Source organism: Euprymna scolopes, chromosome 21 (genome assembly GCF_053919585.1).
Source record: "Euprymna scolopes isolate OS-2025 chromosome 21, ASM5391958v1, whole genome shotgun sequence".
In the NCBI taxonomy this organism is placed as follows: Eukaryota; Metazoa; Mollusca; class Cephalopoda; order Sepiida; family Sepiolidae; genus Euprymna; species Euprymna scolopes.
Window position 1 is genome coordinate 77,241,944 of NC_136502.1, and position 14,355 is coordinate 77,256,298.

Genomic DNA, 14,355 nt, shown 5'->3' on the forward strand with positions numbered 1-14,355 from the left:
CACACACTCAAGCAGACATGACGCTGAAGACGGTCATTGCTATACATACATATATATACATACACACATACACACACAAATATATTCATAAACATACACAATACATAATACATATACATACACACACGCATACATACACAAATACATATGCATATATGCATACACATATACAAATACAAACACACATATACATAGACACATACAAATACGTACACATATATGCACATATACATACACATACATTTAACTACATATACATATCTTTGCATTTATACACAAACATACACATATGGATATATACACATACATATACATACATACACATACAAACATAGATATACATATACACATACAAACACACATAAACATATATACATATATGCATACATATACACATAGATATATATACACATACATACACATGTACATATATAAACATACGTACACATATACGTACATACACACACGGATACATATAATGATGGCAGATCAATTATTACATGCATCCAGCATTTCAAGCCTACACGCGTCACAGCTTTTCCATTGCTATAGGACTATTTTTATAGACAAATGCCTGAGGGAGTATCTATACAAATATGATGTTACAGAGACTTAGCTTTGTACGACAGCTAAATCTCTCTCTCGGTTAAAAATGTTGAGATCCAGCAACAAGCAAGAGCAAGATAACCAGCAACAAGTTAAACTGCAGACCCGCTTAATGCGGGTACTGGTCTCCCGCTTTATGTTTTTTTTTTAAATCAGAGATTTGCTTCTCCTAGAGGGGTTGCCTTCACCACGGCTTACCACGGGTTGCCTTCACCACGGCTCCACCCCACATATGTCTATATACGTGCATATATATATACACACACACACACACACACACACATATATATATATATATATATATATATATATATATATATATATACATACATATATATATACATATACATACATATAAATATATATTTAAGGTTTACGTATACATGGGTATGAAATGTATGGAAATACGTGTGCCTATATATATATATATATATATATATATATCGAGACAGAGAGAAATAAAATAGGAACAAACCGAGTTATATGTTCAACGTTTAGTCTTCATTTTGAGACTTCCTCTGGAAATAAAGACGAAACGTTGATGAACACACAACTCGGTGTGTTCCTTCTTTATTTATCTATTTCGTCAGAATACTATTTCCAATATCCTCATATATATATACATATATATATATATATATATATATATATATATATATATATATATATATATATTCAAAAAAGTCAGTGTAAATGTGTATTTTTTAAGTGAGTGTATGCGGATCTGTGGGCATGTGTATTTTGAGACCCGTTCTTCTTTGCTTTCCTAATGGCTATGCAAGTGAAATTTCTTTTTAATGAAACTAAATTTCTGCAGCTATATGTCGTCGTTGACAACATAACCATCGACATACGTCTCACTTATGGACTGCAGTAGCATGCGTTTTAATAAACAGGTTGATTTCACGATTAAAAAATAAAACGAAACAAAACGAAACGAAAACATTCAAGATGACAAAAGAAATCGGAGAGAAAATTTGTAAACGGCACCAAAAATGTATTTTGAACATTCTTGTAAAGAAAATTTTTTTTTCCTTTTATTTAGCCACTAAAAAATTGACGTAAAATGTTTTTGATTAAAAAAAAATATTCGAATATATTTTCGTTGTTTTTGTTTCTCATTTTTGTTTTTGTTTTAATCTTTTGCCATTCTTATGTTTAAATAAAACATGTAGCATTTATATCAATTTGATTCAGACTATTCTCCTTATTACCATATTTGGGTTAATGTCGATATTTGATTCTAATTCGCCAGTTTTTGTTTTGCTATTGATCATCTTAGCAACAAAAAGTCGATTTTCATTCTATATCTTTGCAATTATATTTCATCCACCTAGGAATATTTTTCTAATGGACGCCATCTCAATTATATAGTAGTAACATTATCAGTTTTCTATATATCCCTAAAACATTACAATTATAAACTGAGGTACAATACCTCAGTTAATGAAGCATCAGACGGAAGATCGAAGATCCCGATTTCGTTCACGGCTATTAGCATCCATTTTAGCTACTTCGTTATTAGAAATTTTCTAATTAAATTATATTTCATTAAATAACACAAACAATCCGTTTACATATTTTGGTTTAGATCCTTTTCAATCTTCTTATTAATTTTATTGCTTTGCGCAAGAACTGGCTGATGTAGCCGCCAAAGTCACTGTCGGCTCGAATATTTTCGGATCTGTTTGGATCCATCATTAGGGACACTTAGCACCGAACTGATTTAAAGATGTTTGTGAAAATTATTTTTACTCAGTAAATCACTTGTTATGAAATATATTAAGTAGTCATTTAACTTTGAGACGTATTTAAGGATGTAATCGCTGTTATTAAACTTTGTTTTATTAATATTTGTTTCCTTAGCTTTAAATAGTAATTCTTCTAGTATTAAAAGTTTTCTAAATTAGGAGGAGGAACAAAAATGTTGGTTTGTAAGGTGTTTAGCAATGGCATTGTTTTCAGAAAGATGCATGGTTAACCTTCTCAATAAGGTTGTAATAGTTAAGCCCATGCATGTGTTTTTTCTTTCATTGTCAGCGATAAAGTCTCCCAATGAGAATTTAAACTAATATACAAGGATTGTCCTACCCACAACTATAGTGGAGGGGGAAGAGTTATTAGTAATAACGTTTGACGTTTTAAATTGATTATAGAAAATAATTAGTTTTATTTTTTATTGAGGTCTATAGGAAGTATCTTTTAATCAATTATATTTTAATATCTTTTCATTAACTCTATAATTATCTGGTTGTCATAGAATAGTTTTGTATGTACGCATTAGACGAAAGTTTAGATTCTGTACCTTAATAAGACATATTATTTTAAAATTGTTTTATATGTTGGCCAATAATTTTGGGAAACCATTATTTATTAGAGTATGTTTAATATTGATTAAATTAAAAAATATATTATTTATTTTAATCAAATATTATTATAGCTCTGTTAAGGCTTGCAAAGAAAACCAGAACGCCAAAATAAAGTAACAACATGTATTGCAAATCATACAGTAGGTGGATTGGTCCCCCGAATATCGATTGACATCTTATCGCTTAGTCTTCCGGTATTTATTGATATTGGAATAGTCTATTGGTAGGTAACATAGGTTAGTTTCGCCACAACACCCTCTCCCAAACTGATAACTCCAGACTGCCTATCAGTATTTTTCCTCTTTGGGTGGCCCAGTGATTTTCCTTTTTCTGCCTGAACGTTGTGGTTCTGGTGTGATTTGGCGAGGCTCAATATCAAAAGAGTCGTAGCCGGTTGCAATAGGTCCGATTTCCTCCTGAGGAAACTCTTCTTAAATGTTTGTGTATTTGGTTCACATGCTTTTCGTATGTGGATGTTGGTCCCTGGATTATATAGATCACATTTCTGACCCTTTCTAATACTTTTCCCAATTCCCAAAATGAAATGTTATCTTTAAAATGCTTGGCGTACACTTTCTCTCCAAGATTGTATCTTTTTTAATGGTACTGGAGAGGTTCTCCTACGTTTGGTTTGTCTTAGTTGCAACATCTCAAATACTAATCTAATTTTATGGCCAAACATAACCTCCCATGGTGATTTGTCTGCTAGGGTGTTAAGGTTTGCCGTAATCCTGTATACTTAAAGAAACTGCTGTAGAGCTTTTTCTGTGAGTGATGTATAAGCCTTCCTTAACGCCCTTTTAGGGTATCCACAAAGCGCTCTGATTGGCCATTACTTCCCGGATGATATTTTGTAGTTGCAAAATGTTTTACCTGATACGTCTCGCAAAATTCTTGGAACTCTGAAGAAGTGAATTGAGTGGCATTATTACTAACTAGGCAACCAACAACATAAAAACGAGCGAAAAGCTCATGTAAGAAATTAATACTTACCGCTGTGGTTGGTCTCCTGCATCTTAGCACTTCTGGCCATTTGGAAAAACTATCTACTACTATCAAGCAATAGAATTCATTCAGTGGTCCAGCAAAGTGTATATGTATCCTGGACCACGATTGTTCGGATTTTGGCCATGGTTTGTGGATAATTGGTGGTGCCTTTTGCAACCATAGCACAACCTTTACATGTTTTAACCATATTAATTATATCTTGATCCATAGACGGCCAGTAAACGAAGCCAGGTATCAGGCATTTTATTTTGCTGGTGCCAGGATAACACATGTGGAAGATTTCTAGTATTCTCTTTTGCAGTGCTTTTGGAATAATGACTCTCTCTCGCTATAAAGCAGCACGCTGTCGCAAGTACACGTAAGAAGTAAATTCTCATTGTTCAAATATCTACTTTGTCCTTTTTATGAATTCGTCATTTGTCACATCCGTCTTAATTTCTTGAAAAGTCACTGGTTGTATTGCGAATTATCGTCTTTATCTTTACTATTTATCTGCAATGCGGCAATTACTGAGTCTTCGATGGGTTCGTCTTGGGCTGGGATTAGCTTAGACAGCCCATCCGCATGTGCATTGAATTCCAGTTTAAAATCATAATTTAATAAACTGGTTCCGCATCTTAGTAAATGGTTGGCTCTAAATGTGTGTAGTCTTTTTTAACCCAAAAAATGGTTAGAAGGAGCTTATGATCTGCTTGCAGCGTAACATGCCTCCCGTGCAGGTAACGATGAAATTTTGAGATTGCATAGATAATGCCGAGACCCTCTTTCTTTATCTGTGAGCACTGGTTTTCGGGCGAGAGCAGTGTTCTAGATAGGCAATTGGTTTTGTTTACCCATCTGGCATCTTATATAGCAGGCACGCACTTATACCATATTAACTGGAATAATTAGCCGCTATGATATCTAGTTTTGGGTTAAAATGAGTGAGGAAAACGTCTGATGTTAACACCTTTTTAATATCCTCAAACGCTGACTGACACTCGGCCGTCTATTCCCGACGTTTACCATTATTCAAAAGCTTATTCAAAGGTGCCCGCAGTTCACGCAATCTTAAATAAAGCATTAGTAATACTTAGTTAGGGAGCCCTAGGAAACTTTGCAGTTGGGTAGTATTTTCCAGTGCTGGCATGTTCCTTATCGTAGCGGTTCTCTCTAAGTATGAACGTCTGCCATTCTTGTTAATTATGTGCCCCAAATATTTTATTTTCTGCAGGAAGAATTCGCATTTGTTTTCCTTGATTTTAAATCCAAAATCCTGAAATCAGTCTGAATATTTCGTATATATGTTCTTTGTGCTGTTCCTTGCTTCTGTTGGCTATAATAATATCGTCCAGATATGCGATGGCAAACTCAAGGTCGTCTAGCATCGTGTCAATGAAAACCTTGACTCCCAAACACTAATCTTTCATATCTGTAAAGACCTTGATGGATATTTATGCAGAGTGATTTAGCACTCTCATTTTCAAATGAAATCTGTAGATATGCATCGCTTAGGTCGATTTTCGAGAAAATCTGGCCATCGTTTAATCTTATAAAAACTTCCTCCGGACTTAGAAAGGAATAATGGAAGTCTTCCAAAGACGCATTCAACCTCATCAAAAAATCTATCATATCACGGATTGCCTCTGATTTATTTTTCATACAGAACGTGGGGGCAGCCCACTGATTGTATTCTATTTTCTATAGTATGCCCACATTTTCTAATCTGTCGAGCTCCTCGTCGATTTTTTTCCAGTGACGCGAATGGCATTTTCTTTTAAAAACTGGTTGTACATTCCGCTTCAATCTACATTCTGCAGCCATTTTTGTCCGTTTTCTCAGGCCCAGTGCGAATATTTCCGTAAATTCATTTTTTTTAATTCGTGATTAACTTCTCCGGTTTCGCTGGCATATATTCTGCTTTTCTGCAGAATGTAGGTATTGGCAGGTCCCATGAATTAAATTCATGCATTCAGTCCGACCCGAGTAGGTTTGTGGTATTTCTTAATACATAAGCCTTTAATATTTTTTTCGTCTTTCCCAATAATGTGACGTTTGTTAAAAATTCCCTTTCAAAGTTAATTTGCATACCTTTAATGGCCTTTGCTATTTTTTGTTCTTAGTATTGCGGGTTTATTAAATTTCTTCCAGGTATTTAAATTTACAGTCGAAAGGCCTGGACCTGACTCGAGTTGCATTTTTGTTTCTTTATCATGAATTTTTAGAGTCACATATATTCTTCGTTATTTTCAATCTCCGCCAAACACACTCGGGTTTGTATTTAATTTTATTTCTGCAATGAATACATTTGTCTCCTATTTGTTTTACATATTAAAAATATTCTTGATAAATATGAACAATCCTTAGCTCAATGCAAATTACCACATCGATTACACAGAGACGGGATTTTTGTCTCTTCAAATTCTTTCTGAGCTATGTGTCGATATGTGTGTGTCCATTTTTCCCTAACTTTTGTTTTATTTTTCACGTGTTTTTTAATTGTCTGTCTGCTCCTTTTATATGCGCGACTCTAGCTTTGATATCAATCGAATCTTTTTTGAAATAATTTCTATTTTATAGCAGTCTTCTGTTAACTTTTGTAGGGTTAAGTTTGATTCATTTTCTAATTTTGTAGGACACACCTCCTAATTTCCGCATGTGAACCAAATTCAATCGTTGCACAAATACTAAACATTTAAAATCATCTTCACTGAGGTCTGCAAGTTTGAATTCGTCGCAATGTTTGTTTACCATTGTGAAATCACCTTCGCTATTCTTCTACATCAGACGTGACCAATGCTTACGGAATTTCGGGCTAAATAGTTCTGTAAGCAGTTCCACTGTCTAGGCAAAAGATAATTCCGACGTTTTACATGGTAAAATAAAATCCACAAACGTGTTATGCTCGACCATCTCTAGTCTTCGTAATAGTAAACAAATCATTTTCTGGTTTGCAGTCGATACAAAAAGTTTTCACACCGACGAAAATAAGCTTCATATGATTTACCTTCTTCAAGTCTTTAGCAGAAATTGTTACTCGTATTCCATATTGAGTCTTGTGAAAATGTGGTACTATTATCAGTAGACGCATTATTTTTATGACTTGCGGTGTTGTTGTTGTTGTTGTTGTATTTCATCGAGCGTTTCTGGTGATCAAATAATTGTTGTTGTTGTTGTTGTTGTTGTTGTTGTTGTTGTTGTTGTTGTTGTTTAATTTGCAGTTTCAACAATTGTTCCAATGTACTTTGTAAGGCGCCCATTTTTGTATGATGGGTAAAATACTGAATTTACAGAAATTAACAAAACCGTGTTCAGATTAACCAGGTTCTATTATTTTTAGAACAACTGGGGGAAAAGGAACAGTAAATTGTTTCCTTCAATAACTTTGCAAATGAATGTTGACCATAGTTTTAAATTACCAAGCGAATGTCTTTTCTCATAGAAGAGAAAAATATATGTCGCGAGAAATATTCAATACATTCAAAGCAAATGTCTTTTAATTTTTGCTGACACAATTAATGATTCGAGAAAAACACGAATAATTTGCATTTCTCTTTTGTTTGTATTTACATGTGGGAAAGATATCGTATCGTGACAGTGCCAAGAAGAAAAAATACGAAAATATTCTTACTTTTCACGAGTTTGCAATTCAAACATTATGTCCACGCACTTATGTATATGGTTTTCGTGAGTTCCTTTTTTCCTCTTTTCATCACTGTTTTCTGAACACTTGCTTTGTTTAATTCAACTTTCTGTCATGAGTGATTTGGGATACTGAAAGTATTTTAACTACGAGTGATCTCTGTGAGTTCGAAATCCAACGACACTATTGGTATTGTCCTGTTAAGAGTTGCAAAGAAAAACAGAATGCCAAAATAAAGTAACAGCATGTATTACAAAACATACAATAATCATAGCCGACGAATGACCGATGTTGATCCACTGGATATCGACTGACACTTGATGACTTAGTCTTCCGGTATTTATTGAGATTAGAATAGTCTATTAGTAGATAATATAGGTTAGTTCTGACACAACAGGTATGCAATCGCATAAAGTACTAACATCAAAATATTTTCCGTTTTTAATAAACACATTGTGTAATTACTCGAAAAAAGTGAATTTCTGTGAGTGTTTGTAATTTAATCTTTCAAAATTGTATTTAAAAAACATTTTGGTACAATACAGCAGAATTAAGAATGAAATATAAAGCTAAAACACTGCCCGAAAACACCGGGGAAAACTGAGACTAGCAACATCATGTCTGTGAGAGAGAGATTGCAAAGAAAGAAGAAAGGGTCGGGTATAAAATAAATACAACTACAGATAATTATGACAACAGTATGTCATACATGGTCTGATGGTGGATTTGTCGTGACAGAGAATAACCCTAGGTATGAAAAAGTTTTTAGATATTGAAAGAAGAAGAAAGAGCAATGGATCTAATATATGAACTTCAAGAAAGATCAAGAAGTTTCTGTGTCGATTGCAGAACCATCCATGAGAACCTTATAAAGAAAAAAAAGGACACGCCTACGATTGAAAGACAGATGATCAATCTTAAAAAGGATCAAACGAAACAAGCAATTTCCTACCCCAATATGCAAGTGAATCCAGGTGAGCTTCTATATTAGCTACGTATTTCAACTGATTTGAGAGATATAGGCGAGAAGCAACCAGAATAGAGAGGAGTATCATTCGCGTAGATGTTAACTTTCTGACTTCTATTCTTTGTAAGATCATTTATATAGAGAGTAAACAGTGTTGGGTCTAGAATAAAGCTATGAGGAACACCAGCATTGATAAGAAAAGAGAATGAAGATGCACTATACAAGATTATATAGAATCTTCGATCAGGAAGAAAAAAATAATAGTATTAATGTTGTGGAGACGCCCACTAATTAGCATACGTGGGTGAACAAGATATAGATAATAGATAAAGGTATCAAGTCAGCAAGACCGGGGAGCTGTGTTCGAACGCCGGAACACGCCCTCTGCCGGACAATCTTCCAACTGCAGTACCACTGCACCTTTGTAAATATGTATTATATTTGCATCTTAATATATTTGTTTTACCTTTACTTCCTGCGTTCGTGTTGTTATTGACACAGACACAACAATTAAGAACCTCACCATGACTACTATAACTATGAAGTTTGTGTAGAAGACCAGAACGCCATGCTCTGCCGAACGCCTTTAAAATGTCAAATGCAATGGCTCTACCCTCTTTTGAATAATCCATAAGCTGATAGACCCGCTCAGTTACAACAATTACGAGATCAGCAGTCGAACGAAAACCGTGAAATCTATATTGAACATCCGTAAAGAGGCCTAGATTTTCCAGAAAAATGAACAAGCTTGCCATTGATCAAGCTTTTCAACAACTTTGTTCATAACAGAGAGGAGACTAACATCTAGACTGATTACCATTATTTTTTTAAGATAGGGGCAATAGAGGACTCCTTTCAACAAGAAACCGGACTACGACAACATGCTTGGAAATTGTAAGTTCTCTTCCGGTGGGAATTCTTCAGAGGTTGTTTGTCTTGCTGGATTTGTGAAAACGTTTCTACTCAACACACATAGTTTTATCTATTTCAGGCACATTATTCCGGCAGTAACAAAGAGAAAGACAAAAGCTGCTAGTGTTACGTTGTGGAGTGGTTCATATATATATATATATATATATATATATATATATATATATATATATATATATATATATATATATATATATACGTATGTATGTATATATATATATATATATATATATATATATATATATATATATATATATATATATATATATACGTGTATTGTGTGTCGTTTTATTGAATGTTTATATTGTGGGGTTCTTCACTATCTGAACCCTAAGTTATAATGTTGCATGTGTTAGTGCGTATGCGTCAGGCATAACATAAACACATACCTGTATTTTGATATACCTCTAAAACTTTGGAATTCATCTGTTCTTGGAGGGAAGTTGGAACCTGTTTGAACGAATGGAATTCATCAACACCACCGAGAGAGTAGGCGGGTGAACATGACAGCGTAACGTCACTTCCTGATCAACTTGTAGGTATAGAAAGTTTCCGGTATTCAACCAGGTGGTCACGCTAGCAGGCATAAAAAATATGGCTACCGATTGCGTTACGGATTGTCCATGGCTACCAATATGTGTTACCGATTGTCCATGTATGTTCTAAAGAGAAAGAACAATTCTCCATTTGAATAATAATTATTATGATTGCATATTGGGATAATTTTAATTTAGCAAAATATAGTAAGTGAACTAGTTTGTGAACTTTTATTTCTATCGAAGAAAGTCGAATATTTCATTTCATTTATTTTTTTTTTTTACTGCAAAACAAACAATTTTTATATAATATTTTTCAGTCCGTTCTTTTAATAATAAATAAAACTTTTCACTGAGTATTTCCAAATATTTAAAAGTTAGCATTTTTCACAGCAGTATTTTTTTTTTTTTTTACGATCGGTGAATTTTCAATATTTTAGCACCGGGCGTAATTTATTTCTTTGAAATATATTTAGAACTTCAAGTGTGTTTTTTTTTTATAACATTTTAACTATAAATAATTTACATGACGGGTTTGTTTTACTATACACATACATTCAAAAAAGTTGTCAAAAAACAAATGTATAACAAATAAATGTTATCAAAGGCAAGTTACTTTTCTACCAAACTGGATAAATTTTTAGTGTTTTTATTTAATGTAAAGCGTTTATTCGGCTAAAAAAATTGCAGTATTTACCGGTGTATTTGAAAAATGCAAATGGCGGCATGCTTGCTGTTGCACACGGTGGTTTGGGAAAACGAGTTTAAACAAAAAAATTATACAAAATACTGTTAGAAACTCGCTCAATATATGTTACCGTGACATAGGCGGACATATATTCGGTGGGTTTCTAACAGTATTTTGTATAATTTTTTTGTTTGAACTCATTTTCCCAAACTTACAGAGTTCAATAGCGAGCATGCCGACATTTTTCTTTTTAAAATATATCGATAAAGATTGTATGATTTTCGGAGCGATTACACGTTTTAAAGTGAGTAAAACCACTAAAAACCTTTCCAGATAGGTAGAAGAGTAACTTATCTTGCCTTTGATAACATTTATTTGGTATATATTGGATTTTGAGCACTTTTTCGAATCTATGTGTATAATAATATAAACCCCTAAACACATATTCAGTTAGGTAGACAAGTAAATTATCTTGCCTTTGATAACATTTATTTGTTATATATTTGTTTTTGACAACTTTTTGAAATCTATGTGTACGATAATACAAACCCAAAACTTAATTTAACTTGAAAATAATATTTAAATACACGTGCGTACACTGCACAAGCACCCTTATTATTATCATAATACTAATAATCGTAATAATAATAATAAAAAAATGGTGTAGATTACATCGACTGGCGCCACACCAACTAGTTGTGAAGGGTCAGGGAGGATGGAAAGACTGAGGTGGGAGAGTACTAACCAAATCTCCACTGGAAGTGTGCAGTTTAAATATGTTACCTTGGGGAAGGATCTGTCACCCAAACCCCAGGAAACACCGATGCCAACGAGAAATCAGTGATAACGGCTCTTGTGATAACAGGCAATCATCTGCACAAGTGGTCAAGAGGTGGAGAACTCTGGAAATTTGGGGAGACTTGTTGTCACTTGGTCTCCAGGGAACACTACAGGTTACTGCTAGTGAGCGATCACTGATGACGGCCTATGAGACAACTAATACGCTACACATTTTGATGGAAAACATGGAACATAGAAAAACAGAAAACCAAAACTTTAAATATAATTTCTGTATTTAAAGTAATAGTTATTTAAATATTTCAACATGTAATCTTGTGGGAAAAATCCAGCTTCCCAATAAGAGGCATTTTGGATAGGAACAAAAATAATCTCGGTCATGAAAGATTTCTCCTCCATCGATCGAGGACAGAAAAAGTAAAGTCTAGCATCAAAACAGATACTACACTGTGATCTTGTTCCGAAGGCCAAAAGATATTTGTATTTAATGTTTCTTTAATTGCTTGTTCCCTAAATTCATAATTCAGTTTTATCAGTATTAAATTGTATATTGCTTTAAAATTACTTAATTTTACATAGATAATATTTATATTTTGTATTGAATAAAGTTCAGTTTCAGTATTAATCGAACTGTGTTCCTGTTTTTTAAAAATGTTTTATTGATCTTTTTCAAATGGCCCTCATATAGTACTGACAGTCTGACAAATCTTACCTACATTACCCGCAGACATTTTTCAGTTAACAGGCCTTTTTCATACTCTCGGTGGCCGTGATTTCACTCCAAGACGATGGTTGTTTGTATATAATTTTTATTCCCTTTCCGGGTGCTGATCGCAGAAGAATGGAAAGTTAGTATCTTTGCTTGGGTGGTTAATTCTCCATTCTGAGACACATCAGCTCCTTCCCCGGTGAGGGAGAACGACCTGTTAAACCGTTCGCCCTGCTCAACGTCCAAATTCCAACTCTATTCTATGTCCAGTCAACCTGAACACGTGACAACAACACCTCCTTACGGTCGGCTATTTTTAGAGCTTCCAATGCAACTTGAACTTCGATATGTTTTGACAACTTTTTATCAAAACATAGCTTCACATCTCATCTCTTGCTTACTTCGCCAGTTAGATCGATAGCTAGATCGAGATAGATAGATAGATTGATTGATTGATAGATACACATAGATATATAGATAGATCGACAGACACATAAATAATAGATAATTCCTCGTGTTCCACAACTATATAGTTAATATTTTAGAGCGTTATCTTAACATATTGTATTCACTACTAAACAAATTCTCCTTGGTTATTGCTACTTTAATTGAAAAGTAAAATTAGAGTTTGAGTTACATTTTTCGAGTAGTTATTGGAAAGCTTGGAAAGACAGGGGGTCGAATTAAATCACGCCTCCCATTTTGAAATGTTTATTAAAAAGTAAATAATGAATTTACCCACCAAAGTTTTATATATCACAAATTGAAGATAAATATCAATAAATAATATATTCAAATTTAAAACAAAAAAAGACGTGTTTTTTTAGAAATTTACCTTTAAAGTCCGAAGTTTAAAACCTTTTTTTTTTTAAACCACGTTTCTTTTTTTGTTCTTTTAACGAAACCTTGGTCCATGCTCCTTTAATTTAAAAACAATTAGGGCTTGAATTACATTTTTCGAGGAGTTATAAGCTTAGTAAGACAGGGTGTGGAATTATTCAATAGATCATCCGATAAGAAACAAGTCAAATCAGCTATGTAGCAGTTAGGGTTTAAAATTCAACAGACTTTGGAATAGATCAGACGATTACCCTGCTTGAATCTGCTCGTCGTAGTAACATCTTTGTCTAATCTGCCATCTTGAATTTGAAACTAGCCTGTTATTGACCTGAAAAGAATGTCTCCAAACGAACAGTGACACCTGTTGTTAGAGTTTACATCGTTCGTTTTTCGTAGTTCTCTGGGAAACAAAAACAGTTGTTTTAATTATCTCGAGAACGGAGTATAGGGTAAGGAGTAGGAAGAAAGAGTACGAGATGTGCTCTCATCAATCTAGGCACACACTGTGGGCAAACGCATTTGACTCCTTTGGAGTCTTCAGAGAAAAGAGAGAGAAAGCAATACGGAAGAGAGAGATAATAATTAGTAGTTATGCTGTGTTACCGTGCAAGAGGAAAGCCCAAATAAACAAGAAAAAAACAACTCTCGTAAGATACCATGCAGAAAATTTTTGGAAAAGCTTAAAGCAAAGGGACATACTGTTACTTTGAATGTAGTTCTCTATAACGAGATGTCGTAAATAAATGATTATTTGCGAAGAAAGCTTGTCTTATGGTATAATTAAACATTAAAAACCTCTCAACTCTCTCTTTTGTTAATAGCGATGAACAATGCATGACTTCAGCTGAAGTGCAGTGTACAGTCAACAGGTTTATTACAGGACGGAAAAGGCGATAAAAAGTTAAAGAGATGGGGAAAGAAGACGGAGCAATAAAAATGGAAATGAAAACGAAAAGGAGAAACAGAAAAGAAAAGAACATGAAGACAGTCGTTCACAAAACCATAATTATTAAAAAATACACTGCAATTGTAATCTATGCCCCCCCTTGTAAAACATTCACAAAAAACACCCGCCTAACTACAAAAAACTACCAGCAATTTCCCTCACGCTCTATCTGTGTCTAAAAATAAAATAAAAATTCCATGATTAAAGTTTTTATTCCTAGAACTGTCGGTCTGTGGAGCACAGTACCATGAGGCTGCTTCCTAGATTACTTTAACATTGTAGTTTTCAAGTTTAATGTAAATAAGATCTTCTTCAACCGTCCTCTTATAGAATTAA